Consider the following 15,303-nt stretch of genomic DNA (forward strand, 5'->3'; position numbering starts at 1 on the left):
TGCCTTGTAACTAAAGTTAGAATTAAGCACTTTGAGATATGATTATTATCTATAAAATATGGAAATATTTAGTGTCCTCAAATTATGTTCTCTATCAATGATTGCATAACACACCATTAACATTTTTAGGAGATATATATATGCATCAAGGAGAGACTACATTCTTTGAAAAGACATTAAAGTTTAGAGAAAATTATTTTTAGATTTATCCCTGACTGATATCAAGTCAGCTATCAAAGTAACATGTGACAAGCATGAGATTAGAAATACTAAATGCCACACCAAAATAAGACAACAGTTTTTAGGTAAGATATTGTGGGCAAAACATATGACCCATAAAAAAGTGAGTTAACTGAAAGAGTTTATAAGGAAAGCTAACAACTGGTTTTAATGTGTTATTATTAATAGCAGCATTTACTCTATTGATGTTACTATAGTTCTACTGTATTGGCATTTTCCTTATGTAGATACCTTTTTTGCCTCTGGATTTTCATATGCAGCATAAATATACAGACAGTATTAAACAGGATCTGGGACTGTGAAGGACTAAATTTTTGCTTGTTACTAAACAACAGACATAGGTAGGGCAATGAAAATAAAAATTACATGAAATTAGTATTGTCTATATTTAAGACTATCACCATTCCATAGAATGACAGCTGCAGAAGGCTGGGTTATTACACTTGGAAACACATCCAAAACATTACTGTTTCCAAAATGAAGTTTCAAAAATTCCTTTGTATTCTTCTTGGAAAGATGTGGTGCTTTGTATGACTTCCGCAGTTGTGCCTCATTGAACATATTTTTAGAATATGGCTCCAGCTTGTCTGGTAATTTCTTGAATAAGCAAAAAGATTCTTTTTATTTCATTGTTTTCCTCATAACTGAACATTGGTGCACGCATTTGCCTGCTTCAAAAATGTTCATTAGTGAAAGCAACAGTAAATCTCCAACCTTCTGGAAACTGTGAGGTGGTTTAATAAGACCTTATAGGTTGATTATCAGTCCATTTCGTCTTCTAAAGAAACAAGTAACTTGCTGAGGATTAAAGGCAAAAGTCTGAATTCTTGATAATATTGCTGCTTCAACCAAAATATAAAAGTATGCAAAGGTTTAGTTTCCATTTGGATGATGGACAAGAGACAGGAGATTGACAAGGTGTGCACAAATCCATTTATGTTAATCTCATTAAGAAGAAACAAAGATGGTGATGTATGCTACACAGCAGTGAATTACATTATGTGTGAAAACTGCATCATAAAGGGAAAGAGGTGATGACTCTCCACCAACTTGCCTGGAGCCTGTTCACATAATTCTTCTGGAGTGATACTCCACAGATTGCTAAGAAAAAATAATGCAAAGGAATGTTTCCTCTTTTTCTTATGCTTTATAAAGAAAGTACTCTTCTGAAAGAAAAAGGAAGGACTGGCAACAGTGCTTTATGGATATTGGCTTTATGAGCAAATCTATTTCTCAGAAACAGATCTTTCAAAAATGAAATAACCTCTGCAGTGCAAAACACAATTATCTGAAAAATTAAAATGCTGCTCCAAACAATTGAAACCACTGACTTATATTATGATTGATTCAGTGGAAAGAGCACCCATAATTCAAATGTCAGGAGTGTAAATTTTGTTGTTACTGTTGTAACTAAATTGTCACACAAATACCAAGATTAAATCTTACTCCTCTGACTAAAACCAGCTTATACTTCCAACATGAAAGTTTGTTTAAAACATTCATATTCACAAGAGAGATTCTTCTCCTCCTCCTCCTTTGGCAAAAAATTTAATGTCATTTTTCACTTTCTTCAAAATGATTTTTTTTAAGCAGCTCTGTTTTCGACTTGTGTATTCTCATTTTCAATGAAGTTTCAATATGCCAATATTCCAATTCAGTTCCTAAGCACATTTTTCAATTTAAATGGCAAACACTTTCAAGTTCTAGAAATCCATTAGTTTTTTCACATTTTCACATGGGCATAGCCATAATCAAGGTCTGTGAATGACCTTGTTGTTGATTCTTTTCAGCTCCGGAGACCAAAGTTAACAAGTACCAAAAGGCATGTAAAATTTAGAACATATGTTCTTAGCTGCAAAATATTAAGCTACAATTGATGTAGATACTGATACCTGAGCTGATAACCTGCATGCCATTTATAATCAGTGAAGCTAAAGCAGAACTGCTAGGGTACAATTCAACACATCCAAATGCCTCATGTCATAAGGTGTCCCTCTTATTAAAGAGGCAGAATTTTCAATAGAATTTTCCAAGAATTTCTGAAATCTTGTCCAAACAACAACTTCTTAATTCAGCTAAAAAACCCACAAACACTCTGATGATGGTATGTCTGATACATGATGTCTTCAGTGAGCATGACAGCTTACTTCAGACGTACTGTCAGAAAACTTAGTGAACCAAGTTTGAGATTGGAGACATCTTTCCATGTATAATAATCTTAAGTATTTTTTGAATACTTTTGTGAATTTTTTCGTTTTCTTTGGGTTATTTTTTATCTCTTGTTTGAAGATTGTATTAAAAAATACATTTCGGGGTAATCAACGTGGATTCACTAAAGGGAAATCATGCTTAACCAATTCATTGCCTTCTACAATGGGACAACTAGCTGTATAGATTAGGGGAGAGCAGTAGATATTGTCTGCCTCAACTTCAGCAAGGGTTTTGACACTGTCTCCCATGGTATCCTGAGGTGCATCAGGAAGAACATTGCCCACAGGTCAAGGCAGGTGATCCTGCCTCTCTGCTCAGCCCTAGTGAGGCAAATCTGGAGTGCTGTGTCCAGTTCTGGGCTCCTCAGTACGAGAGAGACATTGAGGTCCTGGAGCAGGTTCAGTAGAGGGCAGGACAAGCTCTTCTTGGTGGTTCCAAGCAATAGGATGAGAGGCAACTGGCAGAAGCTGGAACACAGGAATATTCATCTGAACATCAGGAATAACTTCTTTACTCTGTGGGTGACTGAACACTGGAAAAGGTTGCCTGGAGATGTTGTGTAGTCTCCTTCTCTGGAGATATTCAAGAACCCTCTGGACACAATCCTGTGCAACTTATTCTAGGATGACCCTGCTTAAGAAGGGAAAATGGACTAGATGGCCTCCCATGGTCCCTTCCACCTTTACCCGTTCTGTGTTTCTGTGAAAATGGGTCCAGTACTGCTCACTGATGTTGAGACCAAGAGAAAAAACACTACTTGCAGCCAATACTTCAAAAAAGGGCAGCTGCATCCAGTTCACCACTTGGGCCTGTACTAACCACCACTCTATGTCTAGGTTAGCCTGGAGGAATGGCAGTTGGTCTAGGGTTGTTTCCCAGACAACTTTCTGGTTTATAGCTGGAGGAAAATGTAAAAAACTGTTTTTATGTAATTGTGCAAACAGAAGAAAATTGCACTGGCTACTTTTGCAGAACTAGAAGAAGAATGAGGTGTGCTGGATAAAAACTTGTAGATAGGAAAGATGGAAAGGCCACTACTTTCCAGGTTTTCTTTGAGATCGGAATCAGAGTAAATGAACTAAGGATAATGATAACCAGTGTATTCTCTACATCAGTATTGTAATTAAAAATTATTAATGTGAACAGGAAATATTGCAAGTACCTTAATTTTAAACTAATTTCAAACTCATAAAAAGAATGACTGTTTACAGAACAGAAAAGTAGCAAAAAGACATGATAAAATCTTTGGTTAGTCAGCTTAATGTCTTCAAACAAACAAGAGTTAAAATTCCTTCTTTTCAAGAAGTACTTGACATTGTCTGAAGATTTAATGTAAAATTAAAGGACTGTTGAATTTAAATTATGCAATATCAGTAGTGTCTCTCCTACACTTTTGTAAGTATTTCAGTTTCTCATTATGCAGGGAGGATGATCTGACCTAAGAAGAGGACAGAAATATTAAGAAAATAGAACAGAATTTATTTTCAGAGTCTCATTGAACTCCCACGGGAGTTGATGGGTAAATGCCTAGCTACTTTAGTGGGAGTAGTACTATACCTATGATAAGAAGGTTGTATTTTCTAATATACAGTATATAATGGTCCTATAAAATGAAAGTCAGAAACCAATTGACCTTAAGGTTGCTTCATCTTGTAGAGAGCAAGAATTTTGCAGCAAATATCTACAGGTTTTTCTAACTTTGGAGGGACAGTATCGCATTTTTAAATAGAGTTAACAGCTCATGCAGTTTGTGATCACTTATTTCACAAAACAGGTGATATAGACATAAAAAAAGGAGACAAAACCTGAGTTTAGTTGGGTGATTTTATGGCATATATTTCTTAAAATATATTTTAGACTGATCAGGTAGCACAAATGCTTAACCGGGATGTTTTGGAGTAGTCCTGCAGCAAAAATGAAATAAAATCAACTTATTGTTTATTTTCCTTTTTTTAAAATTTATTTTCCTTTTCTTTTTTCCTTTTTCCCAGAGATACTTTTCTTCATTGCGCTATAAGATGAAGCTTAAGTGTCACTAGCTTGTCACATACTTTTTGTTTCTTCAGCTTGAAATGAGCATAAGTATAATCATTTGAGAATGGAGAAATAGCAGCTTTTGGACATGAGTTGTTTAGCACTACAAATGCCAGCTGCTTCAGCATTCATTGTATAATGCTCACGCTTATAGCATTATCATAAATTCTTTCATTGGTACTGTGAATTCAGTGTTTAATAAAGGCTGTTGCTACTTGAAGAGAATCAAATGAATTTAAGTTTTGATTTAATTATTATTATTAATTAAATAATTAATTAATATTTAATTAATGAATTAAGCTTTGATGATCGCCATTAATATTGCTGTAATTAGATATCTATAATAAGTAATTGAGAAAGGGCTACATCTGTATATGCAAGTAAGTTTAGAAACCCCTAGTGTCGAGAATGAAACCAGTCAGACTCCAGAGTAAGAATGTATGTGAAAGTGGACCATCTCAAGACTGTAGTGGAGGAGCCAGCATGTAAAATAGAAGAGGCACTGCAAGTGCACAGGCACAGGATAGTGCCAGAGGTGTCAGGACTATACATACAAGTGGTCAGTACTTGATGTAAAATGGTGTAGCAACCAAGTGAAGCTGCCAACATAGTTGGCAGCATAGTTGAAAATATTTAAGAAACAACATCACCAATTAATTGTACAGAGGTAATTGTTCCAGGATTGGTCATGTCAAATTAATGAGCCTGATATCCTGCAATGTTATGTATTTAATTATCATTAATGGAAAATAACTTTAATGTCTGTGTTTGATTCAAAGTTCCACCCTTGAGGTTTGACTGCATTTGAAATGCAGCACAGAGTGTCATAAATATAATAAAGAAATAAAATATAATATTTGGTAATGCTTTTGTATATTGTTGATGCAAATTTAGGCAAACCAGGTTTATAAGACTGAAATGAATGTTGTCCTTTCACAAATAAAAGATTGGGTTTGTTTATGTGCTATGAAGACCATTTACAGAAAATTTCAAATTTTATTACTCAGAGCTATTTCATACACACTGTTAATATATCATGATACTGAAGCTGCATAAATCAGAGCACATTGTGTTTTATAAGAATGTCTCACTCCTGTGCAATCTAGCACAAAGGAGAAAAAAAAGGTGTGATCTTTAGAGGTATTTTTCTTCGATGCAGTTTTTAGCAGCTAGCAGGTAAATTCATATCATCCAGCAGAGGAGAACTTCATATGGTCAAGAAAAAAAGCTTCAATACTCCTGTAAAATTCATGATGATGCCTAAATAAAGACTAAATAAATGTTTTTTGACTTGTAAACCTATTGCTGCCTACATTCTTTACTCTCAAATAATTTTCTGTTGCTCTGAATATAAATTTATTTAGGTATGGGATTTTAAAACATTCCGTAATCACCTCTTCCTGATTTTTTTTTTCAACATCACACTTTGTGTGTTGTTTTGCCTTGGTATTTGATGGCCTTCTAGGCAAAATGCTGACAGATTAGAGAGGGATTGATTTTGACCTTTTACAGCTTTGAATCCACAGATGTTTATGCAGATGTTTAGTTTTCTAAATGAAGGGTCCCACTGACACCAGTGTGACCAGTTCTGTTAAACTTAGAAATTTTTTATGGAGTCAGGATTCAATTCCGCACAAATCCAAATGCAAACAGAAGAGGAGATGACTCAGCAGGTTTGTCCCACTGGTATTAAAAAAGATAAAAATGCAAATAAACTAGATCTACAAGTTCTTGGCAGATCCTAGGAAAATTCAGTCTTTATTTGCAAAAGAGGACTTAAAAGCAAAATCCTTCTCTTATTTTTAATTAAATTTTCTATTACAGTCAATGCTTTTCTTTGTACGCACCGGTGGAGTTTCTATATTTCTGAAGTATTGATAATTTAATATGAAATGGTTAATCATGTAACCAGAAAATACATCTGACAATTTAAAAGCTAGACTAATATTACACTTTCATTAATTGCAAAGCATATTAATGCTTAGTGTTACCGTTACCAATTGTAGAGCTAGTTATTTATTCTAGTACATTTAGTTTTAAATCACTTATAAACTTCTGAAACTTATAACAAAGTTGTGTGACTTAACGAACACAGCTCACCATTAAATTTAATGACAACATTTACAGTCTGTGACTTAAAATTCTTATTATTGTAATTCCTTCAAAGAATTTGTTTACCTTTTACTTACGGTTAAATAAATCAATTTTCCTATCAAGTTTCAAGCTATGACAAAATGACTTGAAACAGAAAATTAATTAGTTAGAGTTTGAAATATGTACACAAACTATGGGGAAAAAAGAAATCCCAAAATTCTAAGGTCATTCATGTAAATTTCATCTTAAATAAAGGTTACGATGTCAGATTATGATGAAGAAAAATGTTTTTACTACTCCCACTTGTGAAGATGCATGTGGAATCATAATATGGAACATCAACATCAACTTTTACATGAGGTAATAAACTCCAATCCAAGTGACCATGGGTAATGCTATTTTTTAGGGAATAAGATGGCACCTATTTTCTTATCCTGAACATCAGCATATCAACTGGACTGGAACAAAAGACAGTTTTACAGCCTGCTTGGCACAGGTGTTGGATATTAATCAATGTGACAAAGCAAACACTTTGGCTGGATGCTTTGCAAATGTACTTCTAGCCACTGTGCTCACATTAGTTCCATTTGTACAGAACGTGATTTTTTGTATTTGCTTTGCATAAAAATAAGAAATGACAAACAGTCTTTCTTTTCATGAACGCCTCATATGCAAAGGATGAGCTGTGACATTTGGTCTTTCCTGCAGATAATGTGATTTTCTCTGGTCATTTTAAGACACCATTTTTTAATGTGCTGATACTTTCTGGTATCAAATTAATATTGCAGCAGTGTGGTCTAAGGAGTAAAGCAAGATAAAGGTGAATGTAGCCATTCTCATTAAAGGACACTTTGCTTTGTGCAAAAAAAAAAAAAAAAAGGACTTATTTCTGGTGGTGAGTGATGTACATATTTCTTCAGTGTTTTGTAACCACAGTTCACTAGAAATTATTTCCAGCACCATACAGTACTGGTGTGCACTGGTTCTTATTTCTTGAGTTTATGCGGGTAAGAAACAGATCAGCTGACTGGGTACCATGACTGATTGACAACATAGCCTGACCTATGTCAGTAGCTGTCTGAATTAAACCTGCAGGTATCCAAATAGCAGAAATACTTTTCACATTTGTGCCTTGTTGCTGCAACATATCTAAAAATATTCTATTAGTGTCACGGTACAAAAATTTGTATTTTCCAAAAACTTCTTAGAATCAAAGGGAGGTTTGTTGGAACCAAAGGGAGGTTTGTTGGCTAGTTTGGTTTTGCTTTTTTTGGTTTTCCTTTCATTAGTTCTGTTGGTTGGAAGGATTCTAGTAAGGTTATTAGTTTATTTTTGTCAGGCTATTTTATATAATGTCTCTATACCTAGATTGAAACTGCTATGAAAAATAGATATTCTGGTTGAATGTACATTTCTTATATTTATCAACTGCTTTGAGGTTCTCAACACATGTGGGTTTAAGGACAGGATATTTTTTAGTTTCATGTGAAACTATCTTATTTGGAAATCCTTAAGACAAACATTATAATATGAAGTTTAATGCATGGGTCAAAGATTACTAATAGGTTTTCTGACCCATGCTGGAATGTAAGATCCCATGACCAAGACAATAATTAAAACTAAGTAGATTTAACTAGGTAGATAAAGCTTATTATGTGTTTGGACAACGAATTCATGCTGCTAACTGTAAGGCAGGTGTACACAGGCTGAGAAAAAAAGTATTGTGTTTGTTGTGTTTTGTTTTCTTGGTACTGGTTCTGCTTTGTTTCATTTCAAAGTGAAGACCTGTCAATACAGGGTAAGACAAAATAGTCAATAAAAATTCTGGTGGTTGCTCTGCACCTTGACATTAGAAATGTGTTGCTGAATCATGCTCTTATACACAAAAGAACAGAATTTTCCATTGTTAGTTTTTCCAACTAAGAAAAGCAGATTCTTCTGTATATAAATTATAGTTTGTATATTTCTACATTGCTTCTGTTTTGGAAAATGTAGTCTAATTAATTATTTTCAAAAGTATGTGCAGGTAGGTCTTTTTCATTGGATCATATGAAACACCTCCCTGAAAACAGAAAGTGCTGCTCATATAATACATGTGTAATCACCATCTACAAACTTCTTCAGTAATCATTTTTTGGGGGAAGAGTGTTTCATATAGGATGTTTTGTTTAACAACCATGAATTGCCCCTTTGAAATGAGTCAGTTTTTTGCATCTGTTTAAGGATGAAGCTCTGGGAGAATACTACATTTTTAATATAAGTATAATTTTGATACACTCTCTAGGTTTAAAACAACAGAATAACTGCTATGATCCTGCTATAGTATTCCTTATTCCAAACTCACAGTTTCACTTGTCATTATTTCAAACTTTTTCTTCTCATATCCTGAAGATGATAAGCTTCTTGGAGCTTTTGACTCTGATCCAAATCTTCATGCCTTTTAAGTAATAGTAAAGACTACTGCCTTCATGATTGTGGCTGTGATTCAAAATTGTATGCTTTTGATACATTACTAGCATAATTTGAGTGGGTGTGCAGAACTTCAAGTATGTGATATAGAATATATACTACTATAATTTCAGAGTAAACTGTAACACAATATATGTTTATTTTAATAAAGGAAATGTATATTTGTTTCTTTGGGTCTCATTCATAAAATGTTACAAAGTGATCTGAAGTAGAAATATTTTACTGTCGTCTGAACTAAAGGTCCAAGCCTTATCACCTGGCAACACTGGCTCAGCTGTGATTCATGATATAAAGATAAAATACAAGGCTACAAGCTACAAGCAGTAATCATAAAGACTAACTGGCCTCATGAGGCTAATTTCCTGTGACTTTTATGAACAATCCTCAGAGATGAGGATCTGGAGCATTTTAATAAACAAAAATAGCATTTGAAGCAGAGGCCCTATATGAACAAAATTACTATCAATTTAAATGTTTCCATTCTGAAAGAGATCCTTATGAAAAGATCAATGTTCTACCTGTTGGGATCTGGGGCTCGGCTATCAGCAGAGAAGGAGCTGAGGAGATTATGTAGCAGGCCATGGACAGCAGGAGCTGGGAGAAACTCCTTACTCTGAGCTTCGTCACAAGACCTGTTAATATCTAGCTACGTTGATTGGCCTGTCTCCTGCAGCAAGACATGGAAAGACTTTGTGATGATGTTATGAGACCATGTAGAAACCCCTTTGTTCTCTTCCCCCCCATGTAATCCTTGTTATGGGAAATATTAACCACCTGTGTAACTGTAGCAGAAAATTGTGTAACCCCCTAGTTAACATAATCCATCCCTTAGTTAGCATAACCCGTCCTCCTCATTAACATGTCCTGCCCCCAAGACCCTTAAATTGCATTCCGTGTGTTCAATAAAGATTCCAGTTTTCACCCCCAAACCTGGGATCGATTAGTTATTGACTTCTTCAGCTACTGTCCCCTTTTTTGCTCTGCCTTGCCAGCTTAACTGTGCAGTGAGCAACAGAACACTTAGATAGACAGAAAATAACTCATTTTTATGGTAAATCAAAAAGAAAGATTTTGATAGGTCTTACAGTGAAAAGGTCTGTCACTGGATAACACTGTAGAATATGCTTCAAAGGCAACTGCTGAAATTTCTTTACTGAGCCACAGAACATGAGGTTTTGATCCAATAAAACACCTAAACACATGCCCAACTGACATGCTAATATCTGTGGCTTTATTTGTACTTAAATCCAGAAGACACTAAAAACTTGAAATGTCAGTTCAGCACTTTAAATCCATGAAAAGTAAAAACAATTTGAGACAATTGTCAAGCCCATTCACACTGGATAACACTAATGAACTGATGCAATTTTGTTTCAGTACTACATACACTTTTTTTTTCCTGATCAATAAAACCCCAATATATTGTTACATATTTGTTCTGGAATATTTCCACATTTTAATTATTTTTGTTTACCTTTTTTTTTTTCCTTAGAAATACCTCAGCTAACATAGAACTCTCAAATATTTCTGTTGTGCCTGTGGTTCCTGTGCCATGGCAATGCAATACAAATGCAATCAAATGAGGTGATTTTGAACTCTTGCCTGCTGTTGAATATCATATGGACTGAAAAGCACACTGTAGCCAGATCCAGCTGCCCTTTCAGAGAGAGAGGGAGACAAATAGGGTATATAAAGAGCAGATGTCCCCATATCTACAGAGATGTAGCACTTATTTCACATTAATCTCCAAGCACCAGAGGTTAAAGAGGTTAGGGTTTCTGGTCTTTTCTCCATGTCACTTGATACCAACATGCAGCTGATTTCAATAGTACTATCATTCCCTCCTCCTATATGTTCATACACATTGACTGTTTTTCTTCTCCTTTTTTTCTGCTATATTTGCATACAGTAATACAGCTGGCACTTTCATTTGTTAAAAGAATCAGGAAGCTTCTGCATTACTAAGGAACAAAGAGGATGAGCAAAGGACAGTAGTAATTCCAGCTTTATAAGGGCTATTTTATGGTTTTACATGGGACACAGTGACATTATAAAGTGTATTTGCCTAATCATATTTGTGATAACAATATTCACAAAGTGTCATTTAATAAGTAACAACTTATTACAAGTCAATGCACTTCACAGCTTTGAAACATTAATTATATATGAAGCAATGCAAATTAGGATCTACATTGTTGAGATCTTCATTAAAATAAAATGAAAACAAAGATCAATGTAAACAAAGTGTTTACAAACTGGTAAAATTATTAATCAAGAAATAGGTTCCTATACAAAGTAAAAAATAAAAGAAGTCCACTTTCCATCCTGAATAAGATAAAATGATTATCTCATTTCCCCCATTAGCAAATATGTAACAGTAATAAGAGTGAAAATGGACACAGTCAGAATGTAAAAACACTGTTATAGCTGTTCTTTGTGTTTGCTAATAGAAATATGAAAATTTTTGTCATTTCTAATTTCCCCATTGTTGTTATTGCTTTCAAGTAGCTTCACAGTTGGCTAAAAGGTATTAAAAATGCTACTTGGTTATAATTGCAGTTGTAGATTCCAGTCTTCAAAACTTTGGTAGGGCAGGATCATTTATGATATCACTCTGATGCTCAGATACTGCCTAAGACAACTTCAAGGGATCAGGAATAATACATAGGTCATTTATTTAAAATACCTAAGTATTAAACTTAGAAACACATGTGCCTGGTTTTTCACCTAGTTCTGTTTTGTTTCTTTGATTTGTACCCGAAGACACTTTTTACTGAAAAATATAACTTGTGCCTGTAACAAAATTACACATTAGAATTTACTTTACTTTTCATCCTTCTCCCCAAGTTAGGAAACTGATATAATTAAGAAAAAACACTGAAGATTGATTATAACAAAATTTTAACTCAGGAATAAAGATATATAAACATGATCAATCATACAAAGTTCAGCAGTATGAACACCGGAATAAAGTGTGTGTGTGGGGGTATTTTCAAGGCTGAGTTACAAATTCAGGTTTATATCAGAAAAAAATTACTTGCACAGATATGATTTTGCAGTTAAATTAAGAATCTTTGCCCTTATGAAAACATGGTTTATAATGCCAAAAGCTGTTATTCTGCTAAAATAACTTATAGAGTTGCACAATTCTTTTTTCCATTTGTTATTTTGTTTGTGTTCCCAATGACCACACATGATAAATATTTGTTTAGGGATTTTTGCCATTACAGAATTACAATTTTAAAAGGTCTTGATCTACTGTAGTTCTTTCAGGTTCTTCTGGCAGTGGCTTCCATTGGAATTACAAGTAATAAAAGAAAATTGGTATAGGAAGTATAGCTTAATATTTTCCATATAATTATTTAGATAAGAGACAGATTTTGAAGTGTAAGATCATCTTACTGGCTATTTTGATTTTACTTTTTTCAATGTTTCGTGAACTATGAGAACAAATGTATGGAGCAATCGAGATGAATATACTCAGTAGTGAGATGCTCAGTATTTACCACAATGCCAAAAGAGTTGGCTGTAGGATCACTGACAACAATTAATATTAAATATGTGACAAACGTGTTGGCAGAAAGCTTCCAGTTCATACAGAGTCATTCTCTGTTTGATGGCCTAATGCCCATCTTAGAGTGTGCCATACTGATTAACAGATGCAACAGAAGTGCAAAAGAGGAGGTTAATGGATGTAATCATCACTATGATCATGTCCCATGATGGAGAAGCATCTCTATCCTCTTCCAGAAGTGCACATGGTTGTGGATACAGGTGATTGGAAAGGAGATCTTCTACCTCTGCCATGTCCATTTGAGGTGTCAAAGAGAAGCCATGGAGATACACAGAACATACACAAATTGTTGTTCTTTACAGCTGGAAAATAGGAAATAATAATTATTTTGGTAAATCTCAAATTTCAACACCAGGATTCTTAGTTATGTATTTGTATTAGCTGGTTTATTTGTTTTGCTTGGTTGGTTGGTTTTGTTTCTAAGTCAATGTAACAGAAAGAGCTTGTTTGCTTGCTTATGAAGCTTAAAAATATCCTTAAATAATTTACTCCCCAAAAAAATCAAAGTTTCCAGGAATCTATCAGGAGGTTTTTTCCTTTGATTTCATTGCCTTTTAGATTCTCTGCTATTACAGATCTTTTTTTTGATTCAATAGAATTATTTCAGTAGATGTGTTTATGTTTCCATATTTTCTTGGAAGCCATTCTAGATTGAAAGGTTGAGAGGCATCCTAACACTTTCTGTAAAAGGATCTATTTCAAGTGATCAATTACTATATGGGTTTGATAAAATATATAAGTTCTGCTCTTTAAATAAAATGGCCAACACTCATTCTTCCTCTCCAAATATTGTGTTCATTCTCTAAACAAGACATAGCTCAGACCATAAAATTTTGTCTAATCTAGCTGATAAACCTATAAAGATCAATAAAAGAGTATATAGGATTTTTAAAACATATTTCTGATTATAGCACTTGATTTAAAGTCGACCGTGGGGCAAGAGTTAGAGTTGGGTAATTTTGTGGCTTGTAAATTACTGCCAAAATATGAATAAAGATGCATACAAAATGGAATATTAAAAAACAAGCATTTATTTTTTCTGGGAATTTTTAATGAGATTCATATCATCATGCAGGTACATATCTTCTCTTTTCATTCTTTCTCTCTCTCCACTTGCTTTTTTATAAGTAGAACTGAAGGTTTGACTGCTACTTTTCTAGATGCCTTACTCTCACTGACTCACTGAATCACTGAATTTACCCCAAACAAGACTACATCTCAGTATAGACAAGTTTAAACTACACTCCCCCACCCCCTTCCCTTTCACAGACCTCAAGCTCAAGTTATAAAAGCTGTATTTATATTGCAGTGCTTAAGGGCCTGCATCCTGAGGCTATGAGCTACAACGTGTACTATTCAGATTACACGATTTGAGGTGAGAGTGGATCTACCTTTGGGCCACTTTTTTCTCTTAAGTTTAAGGCTCAGACATATAAATCTTCCAGTTTAGGCATTCATCCATCTTTAAAATGGCAACATAATGCTTTTTTTCTACCAAAATGAATAGCAATAGTATCTCTTTGGAGCCCAGAGGCACTTTCACTTAAGTATGAATAAAAAAAGTGTAACAGAAACATTGAAACAATACATCACTTTCTATTTTCTCTGTGTTCTTCCTTTTCTGGTCTTGCTGCAATAGATGTTAAATAAGACTCAAAATGGAAATCTCTATACATTAAGATGAGATATTTTTCTTCTTAGTAAATTTTTGAAACAGTTGTAGGCAAAGCTGGTGTGTTCATTCAGAAAAAAAATAAATCAGAAAAATAGGTTATTAATTCTTTATCACTTAATTGGTTATAAATACAAACACATCCTTAAAAATGTTTTGCATTTATCACATAAAAAGTCAACCACTTCACATATGAAGAATAATCATGCAGGGAAGGGAATCAATGGACCTCATCATATTCTATATAACTTACATGCCATTGATATATATAAAACCATATTTTTATATGTGATAAGTGGCTGCTGAGTCACTGTTAACTGTGATATACTGTACCTTTCTCCCTGTATGGAGACCTTCTGTTGTGTAGCCATAAAAAGAGCCTTAAAAATATTTTCTTAAGGTGTTAACTTCAATGAACTCAATTAGATCACTAGTATTCTGAAACAAATTTGGTATGTCTTTTTAAATACTTTTGCGCTTGATTTCTACAGTTCTGAAATGGCCAAGCTAGTACACAGTGATTACGTGTTTTCTGAATTTTCTTTTTCTGTCCTGGAGCATCCTTTGGCTGAATACAACAAACCTGTCCAAGGCTATTGCTGAAGAGCCAGAGTAGCACAAGTAAACACTTCATGGTGGCTTTACACCAAGTCCCAGCAAAAAAGTAAACTCTTCTAGGTGTGCTTAGCTACAAACCTTTTATAAAGGAAACATTTCTGAATAGCATACTTTTCCACCATGAAATTAGTTTTCAGGTCTTCTAATATCACTGATTCATGAAGTGAAATAAAACTATTATCTTCCTTTAGCAAAATGTTTCAAAACAACCAAAGAATATATTTGCAGAAGAAACCAGAGTGAAGTACAACAAAATATCTGAGGATTCATATGTAGAATAGCAAAAAAGAAAAAGCTGTGAATGCTGTGAATATAAATCTGACACTATAATATGTAAATATAATAATTCAAAATAAACCATTATGTTCTCATAATTCTATAGAGACCAATT

This window comes from Pseudopipra pipra, chromosome 3 (genome assembly GCF_036250125.1).
Source record: "Pseudopipra pipra isolate bDixPip1 chromosome 3, bDixPip1.hap1, whole genome shotgun sequence".
NCBI classification, from domain to species: domain Eukaryota; kingdom Metazoa; phylum Chordata; class Aves; order Passeriformes; family Pipridae; genus Pseudopipra; species Pseudopipra pipra.